Below are 21,312 nucleotides of genomic sequence, written 5' to 3' on the forward strand. Positions count from 1 at the left end.
TCTTATTACAGGATCATCAAAAGACAAGTCAAAATCCAAGTCTGAATCAGAAGACGAGTCTGACCCAAACTCAGATGATGAAGAACACTTGGTGAACTTGGTAAGAAAAATGTTCACAAGGAGAAAGAAGAATTTCACCAGCAAGAACTTGCAAAAGGTCAACTCCACATCCAACTCTAACAACAAGAACGTGACCTGCTTTGGATACAACAAGAAGGGTCATTACAAGACCGACTACCCGAATCTGAAAAAGAAGAAGGCCCTCAAGGCGACGTGGGACGAATCGTCCGGAGATGAATCAGATGGAAGAGAACCGAAGCACTCCAACTACCTCACACTAATGGCGCACCGCCCAGAATCGAAGAGTGAATCAGAAGACGGGTCCGAACCTGAATCGAGCCACGAGTCTGCACTCGTTTTTGAAGGTTTCGATGAGGTATATTTTAGATTAAATAAAAAGTTCTTTAAAATCATTGCATACTTAAATAAGAAATTAACTACTTATGAAAAACAATAAATAAAATAATAAAAGAAAATGATAAACTTAATGAACAATTAAAATTGATCTTAACAACTGAACCAATTCAAATTGAAATCCCAACTCAAGTTGCAAAACTTGAGGAGGATAATCTCATATTGAAAAATGAAATAGTTAAACTAAAGGAATTACTTGAAAAATTCACAACTAGATCCAAGTATCTTGACATAATTCTTGGATCACAAAAAGCTGTGTACAACAAGTCCGGACTCAGATATAAGTCCAGCTCAACCAACAAATCCTTTATATCTTTAGTTAACCAAAATAAAAATCAGAGTAAAGCTTGGGTTCCGAAAGCGTGTCTAACCATGCAAGTAGGACTCAATCAATATTACATACCTAAAGATAAAATTTATTATATAAATCATCTCCCTTAAACTCTAAAGTTAAATCTTCAAAAATAAATACAAAGCAAAAGAAAAACCTTAAGTTATTCAAATCAAACTTAAACAAATACAGTTTAAAAAAATTATAATCAAGTATACTATAATTATAAAAGTAATCGACATAAACCCAAAACTTAAAATCAAAATGTTCAACAATTCGGGGGGAGACTCCAAATTAGTTGACACCTCCAAAATAATAACTTACTGAGCAGGGTAATTAGGACTAGCTAAAATAGGGACAACAGTTTAACTTGACAAAAGTACTGACGACGTTTTGGATGATAGTAGGTTAGTCAAACTATGTCTATGCATGTCGAGGAAGATATGACTTTGACCTGGTGCATTTGACTTATTGGAACTAACTGAAGCTACCCCTTACGGATCCTAACTAGTTAGACAAAGGTTTTATATTAAGTTCAATGGATAGAACTATATGGAAAATCTCGAAGGTATAGTTACACTAATGATGTCCAGGTGACTCATCATAGCTCAGAAGTTTATCCAAAGAATGCATGTTTGTTGAACTCAAAGCTAAACCTGAATCTACACAAAGTTAAAACCCAACCCTGAAATTAAACTTAACTCATCTCACAAAAATATATGATTCCTTAATTGAAAATATAAGTCGGGTGAGATGACTAAGGATTTAAATTTAAATTAAAAATTAAAAAATAAATTAAAAATTAAACAAAAAAATTAAATCAAAAATAAAAATTAAGATAAAAAAGAAATTAAAAATAAAAATTAGATTTAAACTTAAATTTTTTTAAAAAATTAAAATTAAATTTAAACTTAATTTTAAAATTTAAAATTAAAATTTGAACATAAAAATTTAAAATAAAAAAATATAAAATTAAACTTAAAAAAATTAAAATTAAAAATTAAACTTAAAACTAAATTTTTTTAAAAAAATTTAAATTTAAAAGTAAGTTCAAATCTAAATTGATATTAACTCTTATCTATTATAGGAAACCAAGTGAATATTAGTGTTAGGACCCTTGGTAACCTGCTAGAGGAGAGAGAGAGAGGGGGGGGGGGGAGTGAATATCCCTTGATTACTACTGGAGAGATTGTTAACCCAAGGCAGATGAAGTCGCACTATTTTCTCCTTCAGGCGGAGAAACCTCTTTACAGCAATGAAAGCGCAGAAAGACGAAGTTAAACAGAAAACGAAGTGTGTACAAGTGTTGCTGGGATTTTTCTTATTGTTGTTAGCTTTTGGGAGCAGAGCTGCTTATATAGCCCTGCTCGGGGCGCCTTAAAGGGTTCCAGGCACCTGGAATGGGATAATATTTCATCCCTAACGCAATGGTACGTACCACGTCAAATTTGGCTAAGTTTTGGGTTCTGAGAGCCCCGGACTTCTCTGGGCGCCCCGGACAACCTTTGTTGACTTTCTCTCTGGCCCTCCAACTTCATCTTCGCTTGCTTCGGTCCGGATTTTCCACTCGGGCTCCGCTCGCTTGGGTGATTTCGGCTATCCGAAATAGGGCTCACCCGAATCCAACTTCCGATCTTCTCGAGCAAGTTTCTGCTCCGGCTTCTCGTCCCTTGGAAGCGTCGCATGCCTCCTTCTCGTCCGTCCGCGTACTCTTCTGTAGCATCTCGTCCCACAGACGCACCGAGCCCATCGGCTCTCTCTCGTACCGTCCTTCTCGCTAGCTGTGTCTTTTGCTCGACACCCTGTGCTCCTAAGTTCGTGTACACTTAAACAAAAGGTTAAACATAATAGGACTTAACTTAACTTGTATGATCACATCAACACTACTTTGAGGTAACAACAATCTCCTCCTTTTTAATGTGAGCAACCTAAGTTAAGTTAGGGTAAACCAACATAAAGTAAACTAACATAAAGTAAGAGCAATAAATTTGAAATTAAAGTGCAAAAATTTTAAAAAGTTTAAACTACCTCCCCTAGACTTAATCTTCCCTTCTCCCTCCTCCTTTGATCATATAAAAAATGGGGTACCAAAAAATATCTAAGGGTAACTTTTCAAAAAATAAGAAAGTTTTTTTATAAAAAAACTCTGATTTTCTGACAATTTTGAAAAACTTATCAAGTTTTTGAAAACTTTGGAAAAATTTGAAAAAAAAATTTGATATCACTTAAAAATTTGCAATGTAAATAGTTTTGGAAACTTTAAGTTTTGCAAAGAAATTTCTAAGTAAAAAAATATTGAGTAACTATTTAAAGCATTAATTTTAATTAAATGTTTTATCAGTTAGTCAATTAAATATTTTATTTCATTAATTGGCTTCTAGGCTACGACGAGGTACTAGGTCTTCTTGGTTATTAGAGCAACAACTACTTTCTAGACAAAGCCTCTTAAGAAAATTAAACATTTAATCTACTCTCTGAAAGTCCTAAGTCCAATTAAATTTTAATTTAGACAAGATTTTGAAATCCAATATAGATTCCAGTCTACTAGATTAATTAAAAAATTTTTAGGAACATATTTCTTTAAAAATTTTCTAATTTGTCCCTTGTGGTAATTTAGGTATCAATTAGACCATTGAATTTTCTAATACATTTATTATATGAGCATATATAATTTTTCAAGTTTTTTATTTCTTTTTACAAATTATCATTTTCTAATTTTATTTTATAAAATTCTTCTAATGGACAGTATTTGGCTAGAATTAATTTTAACTCTTTATTTTCTTTTCTAGTTTGCAATAATTCTTTGATAAATATTTTATAAACTGGAATGACTTATTAGGAGGAAGAGATCGTACCTGACTTACCTTGTCGATCCCGTTATCCGTAGCTCCCCCTGAAGTGTTGCTTTCTTCTGATGTCACTTCCCCTTCATCGATGCTCTCGATACTCATTTCGGACGAGCTTGCTTCGTTTTCATCGTCTTGATGACTTGCCATTAACACAAGTTTGGCAACAACTTCAATTTCTGATTCGGACGACGTTTCGTCCCACGTCGCCTTTAACATCTTGTACTTGTTTGATTGGAAAGGCTTTTTGTTCATTCCTTTGTCCTTGATCTTTAACTTAGGGCAGTTGTCTTTAACATGTCCTTCTTCATTGCAATGGTAGCATCTGATTGTTCTTTTCTTTCTATCCTACAGATGGTTAGTTTTTCTAGATTTAAATAATTTTTTAAATCGCCTTACCATCATTACCATTTCGTTATCATCAAGAGAGGATTCTGAATCTTGTTCATCCATCTTTGCTTTAAAGGCAATGTTGTGCTTCAGCTCCTTCTTTGAATCTGCATATCTCATTTCATGGACTTCAAATGTGGAAAATATTTCTTCTAAGGTGACAGATTCTAAATCTTTAGATATATAGTAAGCATCTACTAATGATGCCCACTCGGTAGTCTAGGAAATGCATTAAGCGCGTACCTTAGCGAATCTCAGTTGCTTACCTTTTCTCTGAGATTCGTGAGTTCGGTGATTAGTTCCTTCATTCTCGAGTGAAGATGTGCAACGGTTTCTTCTGCTTCCAATTTTATGTTACTCAGTTGGTTCCTTAGCAGATCCCGTCTTGCGAGCTTGGCTTCGGATGTCCCTTCATGTAGCTCAAGGAACTTCTCCTAAACCTCCTTTGTTGAGTTATAAGCACCGATCTGATTGACTTCTTGTGGTGGTAGGGCGCTCAGCAGATGGTACTCTGCTTTGTCGGTTGCCACGAAGTCGGCATGCTCCTTCTTTGTCCACTGGTATTCTTCCTTACCTTTGGGTGCTACTAAACCGAACTTCATTATTAAAAGCAATTCAAAATCAGTTTTAAAGAATACCCCCATTCTCTTTTTCCAGCTTGTGAACTCCCCCTCGAACTTTGGTGGGTAGATGCTCGGTCTAGCCATCGTCTTGTGTGCTTCGTTTGACGGTTAGTCCTCCTAAAGCATTCTGGCTATGATACCACTTGTTAGGATCCTTGGCGGTCGGCTAGAGGGGGGGGGGGTGGAATAACCCTTGGTTACAACCGGGGAGGTTGTTAATCCAAAGTAGATGAAGTCACACTATTTTCTCCTTCGGGCAGAGAAGCCTCTTTATAGTAATAAAAGCGCAGAAAGATGAAGCTAAACAAAAAAAGGAAGTGTGTACAAGTGTTGCTTGGATATTTCTTATTGTTATTAGCTTCTAGGAGTAGGGTTGCTTATATAGCCTTGCTCGGGGCGCTTGGAAGAGTTCCAGGTGCCTGGAATGGGATAATATTTTATCCCCAATGCAATGATACGTGCCAAGTCGAATTTGGCTGAGTTTTGGGTTCCAGGAGCCCGGAAGGGTTATGAGTGCCCCGACTGCTTCGGGCGCTCGGAATGGCTCCGGGTGCCCCGGACTGCTCTGGGTGCTCAGAATGGTTCCGGGCACCCAGAATGGTTCTGGGCGCCCCGAAGGTGAATGTCAACCTTTTGTTGACTTTCTCTTTGGGCCTCCAGCTTCAGCAGCTTGCTTCGGTCTGGGTCTTCCGCTCCGGCTTCATTCGCTTGGGTGATTTCAGCCATCTGAAATAGGGCTCACCCGAACCCAATTTCCGGCCTTCTCGAGCAAGCTTCCGCTCCGGCTTCTTGTCCCTTGGAAATGCCGCGCGCCTCCTTCTCGTCCGCCCACGTACTCTTCTGCATCACCTCATCCCTCAGACGCACCGAACTCGTTGGCTCTCTCCCGTGTCATCCTTCTCGCTAGCTGTGTCTTTTGCTCGATGCCCTGTGCTCCTAAGTTCCTGTACACTTAGACACAAGGTTAAACACAATAGGATCTAACTTAACTTGTTTGATCACATCAAAACAAGTTTGGGGTACCAACAATTGGACAGTGGTTGCTCTAAATACATGACAGGGAATCACACCAAGTTCACTCAGTTAACATATAAAAACTTAGGAACAGTTTCCTTTGGAAACAACGACAAACTCAAGGTAATTGGGGTAGGTAATATTGAACTTAAAATTGATTTTATTGTTAAGAAAGTATTGCTTATTGAAAATCTCAAATACAACCTTCTTAGCATTAGTCAATTGTGTGATTCTGGATATAAGGTTAGGTTCTTATCCTCTGAATATCTAATTAAGCACTTAGATAACCTTTCTATAATTCTAAAAGGGTTTCGAAAAGACAATATCTATGCAATTAACCTAACCACTTCCTCACTCAAGTGTTACTTAATACAAAAGGAAGAAACTTAGTTATGACATAGAAGAATGTCACACACAAACTTTAGAAATCTAAGTAAATTAAATGGATTAGTTAGACGCTTACCAAAATTATCTAACTTGGACTCAACAATTTGTAATGCCTGCCAACAAGGAAAACAAACAAAATCTACTCACAAATCAACTTCAAATAAATTTAATTCTAAAACTATTGCACTTAGACCTATTTGACTCCCATGGGATCAAATCAATAAATGGAAGTCTATATGAGCTAGTAATAATAGATTATTACTCTAAATTTACCTGGGTAAATTTCTTAAAAAATAAGGATGAAACATTTGAAATCTTTAGTAATTTTTGAAAATAAATTGAAAATGAAAAAGACCAAAAAATTAAAAGAATCAGAAGTGACAACGGAGGTGAATTTAGAAATTAAAACTTTGATCAATTCTGCCTTGAAAATGGCGAATATTCATGCCCTAAAACAACTCAACAAAATGGAATAGTAGAAAGAAAGAACATAACTCTACTTGAAGCCTCTAGGATAATGTTAAATGAATATAACCTGCCAAAATACTTTTGGGCAGATGCTGTTAGCACAGGCTACTATGTACAAAATAGGACCACTATAAACAAAACTGATAATAAGACATCATTTGAACTCTATTATAATAAACAACCCAATATTAAATATTTTAAAGTATTTGGATGCCCAGTCTATATACTAAATACAAGAGAATACTTAGGAAAATTTATCTCAAAAATAGGAAATAGAATCTTTGTAGGCTACTCACTAAACAATAGATGTTATAGAGTATATAACAAAGTTACACTAAGAATTGAAGAAACCTCAAATGTAAAATTTGAAGAATCTAACCAAAACCTAGATCAAACTCAGAATCAAACAATCAAATTTGTTCGAGGTACCACTAGTCAAGGGGGAGCAAATGAAGACCTAAGTCACGAAGAAGAAAATCAACCTCAACTGAATGAACCTACTAGAACCATAAGAGTAAACCCAAATAATCCAATTGACCAAATAATTGGTGACCCATACCTAAGAGTTCAGACTAAGTCATCATTTAGAAATTTAAGTCAAATATCCTTGGTCTCAAAAATTGAACCCAAAATGATAGAATAATCCTTACTTGACCCAGACTGGATAATAGTCATGCAGGAAGAACTAGCTCAATTGAAAGAAACGAAGTCCGAGACTTAATACCACCACCTAACAATAAGAAGGTAATAGAAACAAAATGAGTTTTTAGAAATAAACTAAGTGAAAATGGAAAAATTCTTAGAAATAAGGCTAGACTAGTGGCTAAAGGGTTTAGTCAAGTCGAGAGACTTGACTATGATGAAACCTATACCCCAATAGCTAGACTTGAATCTATTAGAATGCTACTTAGCTATATAGCCCATAAAGGTTTTAAACTTTATCAAATGGATGTTAATAAAAGAAGAAGTATATGTAGGTCAACCACCTAGATTTGAGAGTCTAGATCATCCTACCTATTCCATTAAGCTTAAAAAGGCCTTGTACGGTCTTAAACAAGCACCTAGAGCCTGGTATGAATGGTTAACCTCCTACCTTATTTTCAAAAGGTTTAGTCAAGGACAAATTGACCGAACCTTATTTGTAAAGTCTATCAAACAAGATATATTTATAGCCCAAGTATATGTAGACGACATACTTTTTAGTTCAACTAATTTAGAATTCTTACAAGAATTCTTAACCTTAATGGAACAAGAATTTGAAATGAACTTAGTAGGTAAACTAACTTACTTTTTAGTCTACAAATTAAACAAACTAATGAAGGAAATTATGTCTACCAACAAAAATATATTAAGGAATTACTTAAAAAATTTGGAATGAAAAACATCAAAGAAATAAAAACTTCAATGGCAACTAATACAATCTTAGATAATGACCCAAATGGAAAACTAGTTGATCTAAAATACTATAGGAGTGTCATAGGTAGCCTTCTATACTTAACTGCAAGTCGACCTGACATTTTATTTGCAGTTAGTATGTGTGCTAGATACCAAACCTGTGCTAAAAAATCTCACTTAACTAATGTAAAAAGAATTTTTAGATATCTAAAAGGAACTTCAAATGTAGGAATTTGGTATCCGAGAATAACCAATTTTGAACTTATTGGTTATTCTGACTCAGACTATGATGACTGTAAACTAGACCGTAAAAGTACAAGTGGTGGGTGTCAGTTATTTGACTCATCACTTCTCAACTGGTTTAGTAGAAAGTAACATTACCTTATCTACTACTTAGGCAGAATATATAGCAATAGGAGAATATATTGCACAATTGTTATGGATGATGCACACTCTAAAATATTTTAATTTAAACTTTACAAAAGCAAATGTACTAATTGGCAATGTTAGCTCAATTAATTTAACAAAAAATCATGTGCATCATTTAAGAACCAAACACATTAAAATTAGACATCACTTTATCAGGGATTATGTCACTAAATATGGCATTGAACTCAATTACAATGAGTCCAAGTCAAACTTAGCTGACATATTCACCAAACTCCTCCCCGAAAGTGAATTTAACAACTTACGACGTCAGTTAGGAATGTGTTAATAGACTAGGATCAAAATTTTCAATATTATTTTTAACATTTTCAAATTCTAGGGAAAAATTCTTTATTTTTCTCAAAATTTCCTTATTTTTAGACTTTTCAAAATCAGTTTTAACCTTAGTCTAGATCAAACCCATAGAAAACATGTTCCTATATATCTAGGACTTGAGCATCTCATCAACACATTAGGGTTATCTTGTTTGTAATTGTCAAACTTAGAAAGGGGTGAGATGCATAGGCAAAATGCCTGGACTTGAGATGCTTATATCAATGTATCAAAATAAGTCTGAGGGTTAAATACCAAACTTATATTAATCAGGTTAAGTAATTTAGGCTAGTCAAACACTAACTGGATAAAATAACTTAACCTGACTAACCAAGTAAACACTGCTATCTTCTGATAGCTAGTTAGTAACTAATGGTTAGACAGTTAAGGATAATTTATAGTTGATTCAATTATTTTAAAAAATAAATATCAGGTTTAGGGGGAGGATTAATAAGTCAATAAATTCTAAAAATATTTCTTTTATTCAAAAATTCATTTTTAAATGTCTTGAAAAATTATTTTGAAAACTGTTTCAATTTTGTTAAACTACTTTAAAATAATTTCAAATATTACAACACTTAGTATTTTGATTTTTGTTTTGGCAAACCTTAACTTTAAACTTTTAAAGTTTCTTTTGGAGAACTTAGCATTTTCAAAATTCTTTTTGAAAACTTTAAACTTTCTAAAGTTAATAAATTTTAAAAGTATTTTCAACTTTATTACTATTGTGAAAATACTAACATACGGTGTTTTAAAATTTGTTTTGAAAAATATCTTTAAAATATTTTTAAAATCTGCTTTACAAAACACTTTGAAAATAGTTTTGAATAGGTTTTTTTTTCAAAACTTATTTTAACTTTGAAAATTTTAAGTTGTTTTCTTTATCATTTTAAAAGACTAAATGGCTTCAAAACTATCTTTAAACATATTTCATAGTTATACATTTTTTCTTCTTTCTCCCTCAAAATAATCCTGAGAATAATTGTAAAAAATATTTTCTTACTTTTCCTAGTAATTTTTTGATGAATGCCAAAGGGGGAGGGTTAAAGGGTTAAGCTGAAACAAATCGAAATCCGAATAACTTAAACCAAATCATATGTCTATTCATACTTGCATTTTTTTCCCTAACTTAACCCAAGTTGTCATCACATCAAAAAGGGAGAGATTGTTGGTATGGTTCGCACTAACAGTCTAACCCGGATTTTGATAAATGACAAGTAAGTTAAGTTAGGTTCTGTCATGATCTAACCACTTGATTTAGTGTGCAAGAAATTTAGCTAGGTAGACAGGCCAACCGGATACTTGGTATGAAATCCAACTAGGTCGATGAGCCGACCAGATAGTTGGTACGAATTCCAACTAAGTCAACGGGTTGACCGAATAGCTAGCACGAAGTCCAGACAGGTCGACGGATTGACCGAATTTCTGGCAAATTGGTAAGTTAAGGTAAGTCACTGGAGGAGAGTGACCAAATGAGGGCGCATCCCAGTTGGATAGACAGTAGGCATCAGTCCAGTTTAGGCCCATTTGGGATCCCTAAGCTAAGACCTTGACTAGCTCCTGGTCCTGAGAGGATAGGAGCTAATTACTATTCTGCATTATTATTAAATTGTCCTAATACTTCTTTTGCAGGGTATTTCTGGACTAACATTATTTTGCAAGGAAGAAAATTACCTTCGGATGAACAGTATCCGAAGGCGCCTTCACTGCGCCTTCGTACTGTTCATAGAAGGCGCCTTTCATGGCTATGGAAGGCGCGTTCCACAGGATAAAATTTTAGCGTCGCAGCGGATAAGTGCCGAGCTATTCGGAATTAAACTTACCTCATTGGAGGCGCCTTCCATGGCTATGGAAGGCGCCTTCCACAGCCTATATAAGACAGGCTCGACCAAGCAACCAACAACAACTATCATACGAGCTACTACGCGTTCTTTTGAGGTTCCAACTGCTCCGAGCTCCTGCTACTAATTTGTTGCGAATCTGCTGCGCTCGACAACTGCTCCGAGGAGTTCCAATCACGACCGACAGACTAACATCGACACAAGCACTTCAACATCAATCTCTAAGTGTCACTAACATTTATTTTTGTGTATTTAATTACTGCAAAAGAAAAAGTACATGGTGTTACACTTGTTTTAAATTTCTTTATATTTGATTCCCTCTTTCGGAGGTAGAAAAGTTTTTAATGAATTATCCGTCGATAGGTCCGTAAGACCTAGATCTTGGAGTAGGAGTCGCTGAAGGCTCCGAACCAAGTAAAACTGCCCGTGCTTTCTTGTACTGTTTTCTTTTTAATTTCCACTGCGCATACTCGTAATTTCAAAACTACAAAAAGAGAATTTTTGAAAATCACATGATTCACCTCCTTTCTCACATGCGTAATCAATCCAATCAGAATGTTCCTTTGCAACTCGCAATATTCCATTCTCAAACACCTTCTTCCAACATTTGCTCTAGTTTTTAGGTGTTTAGGCTCAATTGAAAGAGTTTTTAGTTGTTGAAAAGGTTGTAAATCTAAGCTATGAATGAGGACGATGCCCAGTACCATGTCTTATCCATGCGTTAGCAAAGAAATCATTTAATTCCATAATTATTGCATCTTTCGTGCATTCGAGTAACCTGGCTAATTTTGTGGCTCCGAATGCAAAAGCATTACGTATTCTAGTGAAATTTCCTGACAAAAATGTCAAAATAGTTATTTTCAGAGAATGTAGAACGCCATGCTTCATACATGCAAGAGATGGACAGATGAAAATGGGCTAATTGAATTTACAAATTTCTGGAGCAAAAATTAACCTCAATGTATTTGCACAATTTAATCAACTAATAAAAGGTAAAATTCATGCATTAGACTATGCATCATCTCTACTTTCTTTTATCATTGATTTAACATGTGTGAGAAGGTGAGGACAAAAACAAATGAAATCAGAATTCACATCTAAATGCAAAAACCTGCTGGCAGCATAAAAAGTTCTGCTGCAAAGAAAAGGCAGCAATATGTAAAACCAACAAGAAGTACCATAATAGCTCCCTTATAGCATAAAATTAAACAAGAAGTTCAGATTGACACAAATGGACAACTTCCAGTTATACCAATCTAGTTGGCATTTATGGTTAAAAAGACAAAGCCATGTATACCATCTGATTCCGGACTGTCCATCTTCAATTGCACAATATCTATGAGATAGGTACAAATCATGGTTTAAACTACTTGTTCCTTGCCGGAGTAGTTTCAGTGTCCAACTAGAACAATACACTTTGATGTGTTGTGAGATTCAAGTCAAATGATTGTTAATTTATAATCCCACTTCATTTAGCTCCTCCATTTAGTTTGTTTACTACCAAATATATGTTTATAGCAATTGTAAAAATTGAACTAAAATTTTAGAGCAAGGAATTCATCTCGATTAATGTCTAGTTGATTATACTTATACCAAAATTAGTGTGGTACATCTAATAAGATTGTAGATTCTACTAAGGTTAATCTCATATTTTTCTAAGACATACTAAACAATGCTACTAAGACATTTAATATTGGAATTGATTTCTCTACGTCCATAAATATATCTTAGTTTACCATTGCAATTTCAACTTGGGCTAACATAATAACTAAAACTAATATGGATATAGGATATGAATATGTCAAAGTTAACCACGTAACACCTAAATGCATCTACCCACATTGAGTGGCAAAGACCAGGACTTAAACTCTACTCTCAAAATTATGTTAAATAACATGAAAATAATAGGTGATAAATCTTGAATATAATGTGGTTGATTGTTAATACATGCAAGCTATGTTGATTGTTACTTAAAATGGAACAAAATGACATCATTAGCAAAGGTAAGCTAAGAAATCGAGTTGCTGCTACCTTTGCTCACACTATGTGCAAGATTGTTACGTTGTTCGTCCTTAAAGGATCAATAATATTAAAATGCTTTGAAACAAAAGGTTGGCTGTGATTTTCTTGTACAATCCTTAACCAAAAATCACATTCTCACTTAAACTAATATAAAAACAGCATCCTTTTCGAAGATAATGAGTCCTGTGAGCTGAGTAATATTAACATTGTTTGGTTTCTCTTCACAGCTTTTTGTATTTTCCAGATGCTAATTACTATATTCTAGAACTCAACCAATTATGAGTTAGTTATTACTTTGGATTAAAATCATTAATGTGATCTGTTTCTGACTAAGCTTTCATCACCGATTGATAGGGTGAATGTAGAAATCCAGCAGGCAGAGCGTGAATATGATCTTAACCGAGCAGCTGAATTAAAATATGGAAGCCTTAATTCCCTACAGCATCAACTTCAAGGTGCGGAAAAGGACCTAATTGAGTATCAAAGTTCCGGAAAATCAATGCTTAGAGAAGAGGTAACTGGAAATGACATTGCAGAAATAGTCAGCAAATGGACAGGTATTCCTGTATCTAAGCTGCAACAATCTGAGAGAGAAAAGCTACTGTATCTGGAAGAAGATCTTCACAAGCGAGTTGTTGGTCAAGACCCAGCCGTGAAAGCTGTCTCTGAGGCTATCCATCGGTCTAGAGCCGGTCTCTCAGATCCCAACCGGCCAATTGCTAGTTTCATGTTCATGAGACCCACTGGAGTCGGTAAGACAATTGGCAAAAGCACGCACTTCTTATATGTTTAGTACAGAGGAAGCTTTAGTGAGAATAGACATCGAGTGAGTACATGGAGAAGCACATAGTTTCAATTAGATTGATTAAAGCCCCCACCAGGCTACGTTGGATACGAAGAGGGTCGGACAGTGAGTTTCACAAACTGAGTTATTCACAAAGGTCTCAGTAGACTTTATCCAAAAGGTTAATATTATTTGTGATAGTTTTTTATATTATAAATATATGATGTTCTCTATGAATTTTTAATATAGGATTTTAATTGTAATCTTAATAATCCTTCACTACTAGAACTAAGGACCACATTCACCACTTGCTAATCAATGAAATTTATATATTTCTATAATAGTATAATATTATTTACTTTGGATATAAATTATCATGAATTTAATTTTGAACTCTATCCAAAATATATCATACTAATAGAGATATTTTCTCAGTATATTTTTTATGTGAAATTTGATTATAATTTCAACACGATATTTCACAATAAAATGAAAGATGATTTTTTTTTTTTCTATTTTGAACCAAATTTAACTAAAGATACGGGTATAAATTATATTATAAATAAATTTTATATTTCAAAATCTGGTAGGGCATATGATTTTTTTTTGTTATATATATATATATACATTTTATTTTTTAAAAAAAAATCAATATTATCTCGAATACAAATTCCAAATGTATTACTATACCCTGTAAATACATTATTATATCAGTAAATATTTAATTTTTTTAATTTTTTTAACTGAATACTATAACTCAATTGGGAAGCCTGAACTCTAAAGATAAAATCTTAAAAAAATTTATCTTGAATAGTATAACAGAAGTCCTAAGGGTAAAGAATTTTAAAAAATTATATTAAAAAATTTTAAGATTTTATCTCTAAAGTTCAGACCTTTCAACTGGGTTATATGTTAAAAAAAATTAAAAATGAAAAATATGTTTATAGATTATAATAATATATTTAAAATTTATATTCAACGAAACTGTTGATTTTTAAAAATATTATTTTTTTAAAACAATATATAATTTATTATAAGTTCAAGTCCCTAACTCTAATTCTTGGTCCATCCCCGCTTTAATACCACCTATTCATAACATAATTTATGAGTCTTTTGAAATTCAATTTAGTTTTGATTTGGTTTAATTTGAGTGGACACCCTACTCTTTTTTTTTTAATGCTTTAAATTCAAAAAGCAAATGATTTTTTTTACTTTTCTCTCGTTCCTTTTATCTGTAATTTATTGGAAATGGAACATTTCAGTTAAATCAATATATTTGCCTTCTATACTTAGTTACAGTTGTTACTATAAATAAAATTGTCCATTATTGACCGAATTAACTAACAAAATTTTATTCTATCGTTAAATAACGACCGAATAACATTTCAATCGCTAATTAATTACGGAATAAAATTTCGATTGCTAAGTAGAGAGTCTAGAGACCGAATAAAATTTCGATTGCTAAATTAGACATCGAATACAAATTTCAATGATTAATTTACGACCGAATAAAATTTGGATGATGTTTTAAAAACAATTGTATGTTATATAAAGAAATGCCCAAAATTATTTATTTCCAGTATTATTTAGCGTATGTGTTATTAATTTATTTTATTGTTTTTATTCTTTTGGAACATCTACTTTCATAGCATTTTCACAAGATTTTAAAGTTTTTAAAAGAAGTTTTAAAAGAATTTTTAAAAATATTTTTTAATTTTTTAAAAGAATTTTTTAAAAGATTTTAATGTTTTTTTTAGAAAAATTTTTTAAAAGAATTTTTAAAAACAAGTTTTTATAAGTTTTTTAAATTTTTTTTAGAAGAATTTTTTAAAAGAATTTTTAAAGTTTTTAAAATAATTTTTAAAAAGATTTTTAATGTTTTTAAAAGAAGTTTTAAAAGAATTTTTAAAAAGATTTTAAAGTTTTTAAAAGAATTTTAAAAATAATTTTAAAGAAGTTTTAAAAGAATTTTTAAAGTAATTTTTAAAGAATTTTTTAAAATAATTTTTAATGTTTTAAAAAGAATTTTTAAAATTAAAAGAGAAAGAGACCCACCAAGGCAAAAATACCATAGATGCAAGATAGGGAAGGGAGGCCAATGCTTTCTTTTTTTTCATTTTGATCTGTGAATTGAATTTTTTTTTTAATGAACTTGCTTCATTTGTAAACCTTTCTTAAAAAATTACTATCATATGTTAAACGTTATTTGAAATATTTTATATTTTTCTCCGGGCAAAGTGTTTAATCATCATTAATAAAAAAAGTTTCTTGTTTAATTTTTTATTTCTATATATAAATAAATTGCTTCATTTTTAATGAGATCCTTCCAAAAAAATCAGAAATAACAATGTTTCTCAAAAATTTAACGGTTGATCGTAGGACTAGGGTGATTCGGTAGATATATCTAATTTTTCAAATGAAATCATATATCGTATTGAAAATTTTAATGTAAAAAAAATATATATCGATACTGTATTCAAAATGTGGTATACCAAATATTTAGTATATTAGATTTTTAGTATACTATAAATTTCATATTGCTTATATTAAAAATTTTAAAATTTTAATATGGTATATCGGTACAATACCATCCATATCAAAATTCTAAAAGAAAAAACTTATATTTACCCACTAATTAGAGAACAAATCATCATGATGGAAAACAAATTTAACAAAATGATAAAGAGAAGTATGGATAGAAATAACAAAAATTATAATTACCCAATTATCCACTAATTTGTTCGTTATTTCGATATATACCGAAATACTGAAAATATTAAATCTCATACTAATACTGATACTAAAAAGTATCATATTTAAAATTTTGATATATTGTTATTATCATTATATTGAATATATGTTAATATGGTATGTATAGTATATTAAATTTTTTAATATTTTCCTTACCTCATAATAATGTGATTTTTGACAATGTTAACTAATATACTTATTTTGGATTCATATTTTATTTTGTTTCTTTAGGATTCATATGGGTTTTATTTTGTAGTGATCTCATATTTCTGCCTCTGGACATATTTTGCAGGAATGATTCAAAATATGTTTTTAAAGTTTTCAAAGAGTTTGTAATTGATTGTGAGTTTTTGGTTCACCTTAGACATTGGACCAACTTATGACAAAAGTATCACTTAAATGCTTGCATCGATTCTTTTGTTATTTGCAAAAATATTTGACGCTATTGAATATAATTGGTTTCTTATTATGTCAAGTATTGTGATTTGTATTAAAATTATTTACACCCATAATTCTGATTATGCATTTCTTAAGATTGATTGGATAATAGAGAGTATACTTTATAAAATATATTCTTTAACACGCTCTTGGACTTAGATGTTATTGGCCATTTATATAATATAATTATTTATAATGGTGGTTATTGTGACAATAATTGTCTTATATGAGTTTTTGATGTTTTATATTGGTGTGACAATACTGACCACTTAGATTTAGGGGGTGAGAAAAATATTAAAAATTTTAGTATACCACATATATCATATTAATATTTATCAAATATACCGATATTAATGGTATATTAAAAATTTTAGCACGGTGTTATACCGTATCTAGAAGTTGTTTCATAGGTTTTATTATTTTGAGACATTTTCTCTAAATCACTTTTCATTTATTATGTTTTTTCATCTATCCTCGCTGCATAGTTTTTTTTTTTTTTTGATAAATTCACTATTCGTCACAATATTTATGAACTTTTAATATCTGTGGAGACAAGTAAAGATGACTTTTAGTTATGATTATTTATTTATTTATAAAACTTTTATCACTAATAGAATATTTTATAGCGGCTTATACAACAAACTAATATATCATATAATTATGATGTAGATGTCTAGGGAGGAGAAGAGAGCGTATTTGAATTTTCTTATCGATGATAGCATATATCTTCTTGATAAGAGTTTAAACAAAATCCTTGAACCCAAAGAAATAAAAGCGGAAATGACAAATTCTATTTAGAATGAGAACAAAGATATGCACAGGAGGGGGAATAAAGAATGCAACTTTTTCATTCATGAGAAATTGTGAGATTTTTTCATTTATTTCATATTTCAAATTATTACCATCACTCACAAACTTGCTCTTATATATAACCTCATATGTTGCATGTGAGTTTTAATGTAAATATATATGTTATCTTTCACTTGTAAAATTTGACATTTGAGATTGTCCAATTGAATGTTGGTTTGCTTATAATCACGTCTAAATAAATTTTAATTTGTGCACCCTTCCTGCTTCCTAGAATAGTGATACATCTATTCTAGACGTTTAAGTATTTACTCAAATAAGTATGAAAGATGTATTCAACATCTGCACATAGAAAGATTATTTTAAAGGTGTGAAATATATCAAAATTTTAGTATATCATACTAATATATGTCGAACTTATCAATTTTAATGGTATACTGAAAATTTTGATACAATATTGTACTATACTGAACTTTTTAGTATCAATATGAGATTTAATATATTTTTTTATACTTCGGTGTATATCGAAATATCGAACAAATTAGTGGACAATTGAGCAATTATAATTTTTGTTGCTTCTATCCCTATTTTTTATCGTTTTGTTTTGTTTTCTGCATATATATTTATATTCTAAAGGTTGTTTCGGTTTAATTAGTTCAAGTCATTTTCTCTAAATCACTTTCCATTTGTTGTTTTTTTTCTATTTATCCTTGTTGTGTAGTTTTTTTGATAAATTTACTAATCATCATAATATTTCTGAACTTTTAGAGTATTTACCAAATGTTCATTGAAAGCAACGAGACAAGTAAAGACAACTTGTAGTTATGATTATTTAAAAAACTTTTATTACTACGAGACTATTTTATAATTGCTTACCCAACAAACTAATATATCATATATTTATGGGGTAGATTACTAGTGAGGAGGAAAAAGGAGTTTATTTGAATTTCCTTATCAATGATAGCATATGACTTCTTAATGAGAGTTTAAACAAAATCTTTAAACTCAAAGAAATAGAAGCCGAAATAAGATAATGTAGATTTCTTCATTTATTCAATATTTTGAATCATTACTATCACTAACAAACTTGCTCTTACATATAATCTCATATGTTGCATGTGAGTTTTAATATAAATATAAATGTTGCATTTCACTTGTGAAACTTGACATTTCATATTGTCGATTTAATATGAAGTTGGCAAATGAAGATGTTGGTATGTTTATATTCACATCTGAACAAATTCCTACACTCTTCATGCTTCCTTGAAAAAGTACAAAAGATGCATTTAATATTTGCAAATAGGAAGATTATTTTAAGGGTGTGAAAAATACTAATAATTTTGATATACCGCACATATCATACTAATATATATTGAACATATCAATATTAATAGTATAGTAAAAATTTTAGTATGATATTATAATACCATACTTAACTTTTCAATATCAGTATGAGATTTAATATGTTTTATATATGTCGGTATATACCGAAATACTGAACAAATTAGTGGAGAATTAGGTAATTATAATTTTTTATTGTTTTTATCTATACTTCTCTTTATAATTTTATTGTCATATATATATATATATATATATATATATATATATATATATATATATATATATATATATATATATATATATATATATATATATATATATATATATTCTAGAAGGGGATTCATATTCATCACAATTGGAATATTTAGTTGAGAAGTAAAGATGATTTGTAGTTATTATTTATTTATTTTAAAAGCTGTTATCACTAATAGGACACTTTATACTACTTACGCAACAAACTAATATATCATATAACTATGATGCAGATTGCTACAAAGGAGGAGAAGGAAGTGTATTTGAATTTTTTTGAATTTCCTTATCGATGATATATCTTCTTAATAAAAATTTAAACAAAATTCTTGAACTCAAAGAAATAAAAATCGAACTGACAAATTCTCCTAATTGGGAACATAGATTTGTACAAGAGAGGAAAGAGAGGATGAGACTTTTTCATTCACAAAAAAATGTATGATTTCTTCATTTATTGCATATTTCGAATCATTACCATTTCACAAAATTGCTCTTACATATAGCACATATGTTGTATGTGAATTTCATGTAAATATAGATGTTGTCTAGCGAAACTTGACATTTCATATTGTTTGATTTGATATGTTGTCAAATAAAAATGTTTATGCTTACATTCATGTCTGAACTATTCCTACTTTCAGAAATGATGATACATCTAGAAAACATTTCAATATTTACTCAAATAAGTACAAAAGATGCATATGTACATGGAAAGATTGTTCTCTCAAACCAAAACTATAATAAAAAAATTATATTTACCCAATTGTCCATTAATATCATACTGACATATACTGAACATACTAATATTAACGATATATCAAAAATTCTCTATGTATTATAGCATATCAAACTTTTCAGTATTGATATTTGTATGAGATTTTATACCAAAAAAATTCTTTGAAAATTATCTCTTTTTCTAATTAGTCTGAAACTCTCTTATAAATTATTATTTTATTTTTTTCTACTTGCTTGATACATTAATGTGCAACTGAGAATTTTTTTTTTTATAATTTCTATATGAATGGTATTGTATCGATATTGTATCAAAATTTTGATATATCAAATTTTAGGTATGATATCAATAAATATTTTTCTTATATTAAAATTTTTGGTACGGTATATGGTTTCATATGAAAAATTTTAGTATATCATACCGAATGAGTCCTAAACTTAACTTCTATATTAAAATAGTGATCCTACATATAGAACTAGCATGAAGGCTCCTTCATTCAAGATCGAGTTTCTTCTATGCAATATATGTGACGTGCAGGAATCTTAAATGAGTTCACATTACATTTTTTGTATCTATTAAGTAGGCATTCTTGTTAATTGGGGATTTACCTTTTACTAGTCCACATAATAACTGATAAAGATAGATAGGACATTATTTGTCATTCATATTCTAAACCTATGATTTTATGTAATACCTAGAAAATCTCAAGCGAAATTATGAGAGTTATTTTTTTTTTCCATAACCCTGCACGATGAAGAAACTACATGAGGTTTGTTCTTGTTAGCACTTTGGGGATAAATGTGAATCTTTGATATGTATGAGTTTTCCCAATTATACAAAGCTAATATGTGTAATTCCATCTATTTAGGTTGAAATTGTATGCAAATGGTTCAAATTTATAGAAATTATGTTGACAACATTTGTTTCTTTTAGTGAATGCTGGCAGTACCTAGTCCTCAACCATCTCAGATTGACTCCCTTAATCGAATGATTTAGTTCTTTAATCTTCTAAGTAGCATGTACTCTTCTTTCCTTTATCTTTTCGGTTACTCATCATGTGTCCTTCGAACTTGCGAAGAAGAGATAAAGAGGGAAAAGAGAAATCCAGACCGAAAAAGATGACATGCCATTTTGCAAGTTATATCTCCACACTGAAAACTGAAGAAAGTAGATTTAGATTAGTAAAATATTGAAATGTTGAAAAAATAGCTCACATTTCCAATAGTCCTTAAATACAACAAACTTGAGGACATAACAATCAATTGAAACCATCATTGTTGGGATGAGTCATTTGTTACTGACAATTTATAAAAAATAATTCACTTATAGAAACAACACGTCAAATATTACTGTAACTAAAAATTCAACATGGTTATTATATCAATATCATTTTACTGTAAATAACAATACCCTATCTCAACATGAGGGAGGAAGATATTAAAAATTTCGGTATATCACACATATCATACCAATATATATTAAACATATTGATATTAATAGTATATCAAAAAATTTAATATAGTATTATATCGTACTGAATTTTTTGATATCATTATGAGATTTTCTTTTTTTTATATTTCGAGATAGACGGAAATATCAGACAAATTTTAATTCTCTTATAAATTATCATTTTATTGTGTTTGTTTCCTTTATCAAGAT

At 30.8% G+C, this 21,312-nt stretch overlaps 1 pseudogene; it reads left to right on the forward strand.

Moving 5' to 3' along the window:
* Positions 1-340: 340 nt before the first annotated feature.
* LOC122023234 lies at positions 341-13,478 on the forward strand (annotated as a pseudogene).
* The last annotated feature ends 7,834 nt before the right edge of the window (positions 13,479-21,312 follow it).

The sequence above is a fragment of the Zingiber officinale genome, chromosome 9B, assembly GCF_018446385.1.
Source record: "Zingiber officinale cultivar Zhangliang chromosome 9B, Zo_v1.1, whole genome shotgun sequence".
In the NCBI taxonomy this organism is placed as follows: Eukaryota; Viridiplantae; Streptophyta; class Magnoliopsida; order Zingiberales; family Zingiberaceae; genus Zingiber; species Zingiber officinale.